Source organism: Lactuca virosa, chromosome 2, assembly GCF_052849685.1.
Source record: "Lactuca virosa cultivar CGN04683 chromosome 2, Lactuca_virosa_CGN04683_v6, whole genome shotgun sequence".
NCBI lineage: Eukaryota > Viridiplantae > Streptophyta > Magnoliopsida > Asterales > Asteraceae > Lactuca > Lactuca virosa.
Genome location: NC_136427.1, coordinates 285,677,503 through 285,679,203, shown reverse-complemented (window position 1 = coordinate 285,679,203; position 1,701 = coordinate 285,677,503).

Below are 1,701 nucleotides of genomic sequence, written 5' to 3'. Positions count from 1 at the left end.
AATTCGAGTTTGGGGTTGTGCACTGCTAAGCCAAATCTTAGAAAATTCATAACCTCCTCATACGAAGTCAGATTTGGGCGTTCCTTATATGGACGCTCTCGGTTTAACATGTTCTACGACTTTCATTTAGATTACTAAGGACAAAAATTCCTCTATCGTAAATTCGCTATTTACGTTTCCCGGTGCTGTGCCGGTTTTGCCGCGAAACTTCGACGGGCCATAACATCTTCGTTATAACTCGGATTTTGGCGTTCTTTCTATGTACAACCCATCTAACATATTCTAAACTTGGTTAAGATTAATCCTTCAAAATAATCTTCCATCAAAATCTCATTTTTGATGTTTATTGTCTCTAAATTGACTAGCCCGAATCTGCGAGCGTTACAATGATCCTTTTAGATATGATGAATGTGTTTTATTCAGAAAATCCTATATTTTCTTAGAAAAATGGTGACCAAAATATTTCCTTCTACGGTCACTTATTTGATAGTAGCTATATATAATCTAATATCGAACGGACAGTTGAATGTGTGAATCTGCCATAAGCCCACAACCAAACAAGGAACATGAAGTAAGGAGGAAATCACACATTCCACTACCTATCGGATATTATTTATATATAGCCATGATGTATAAGCTAAGGAAATCATAGAATTAACAATTAAGGGTCTTTTATGTTATACTAGTTTGTAAATAAGTGTTGAAGCTTTTGTAAATATGTTCCTAGTTCCATCTGGTCTACTATAAAGTGTTGTTTTGTAAAATAATGATGTTTATCTTGGAAAATCCTATATTTTCCATAAAACCGAATTATAGTTTTAAACTTTCCAAGACCGAAAAGTACAAGTATTATTGCCTTACTTAATTTAATGATACGAAGTTTTATTCATAAGTAAAACTAACTGAAGACGTGTTTGCACTGTAAACTAGATATGAAGTTAATACCCTCCTATGATTACTTAGTATATACGAGTTATATAAAATCGAGATCGAATAGACAATCGATTGGCTGAATCTGTCCTAAGCCCACAACCAAACAAGTAACAGGAAATGAGGCGGAAATCACACACTCCACTATCTACCGGACATTAATTTTATATAACCTTGATGTAAGTGTTAAGTTAATCACAAAGTTATTTCCCCTTAAGACTGTGTAAAAGTATATCTTTACGTAAATAATTAGTTAAAACTTATTGTGAATGTTCAGTATAACCATACTAATATGACTAATGGCCTACACGACGTTCTTCAGGCGTCGTAAAATTAATGACATTTGTCACCCCTGAACTTCTGTTCCAACTGTAGCTAACAGCCAGGGCAGGGGATTGTCAGTCCCGTATAGATCTATACACAAACTCACGCTCTCCCTCCAGGAGACTCTGGTTATAATTAGGATTTTAACGGGTACCATATTTGGTACATCAAGCGGTTCACATTCCTGTATTAACTAGTTTACATAAAGTGAAAAACCTTTTAGTAAATAACATGTAACTTTGTAAAATAATTCCTTCGTTCCATAAACTATGCTTGTTATAGTTTATAAGTTTGTTTTTCCGTGTTAGTGTGAAAATCGTTGCGTCTCAACATGTTTTTGATAAATCGTTGCGTCTCAACATGTTTTTGATAAATCGTTTGTAAATTCAATAGTAACAATATTTTGCAAATTTAGTAAATTTCACGTTTAACGGTATATTACGGTAA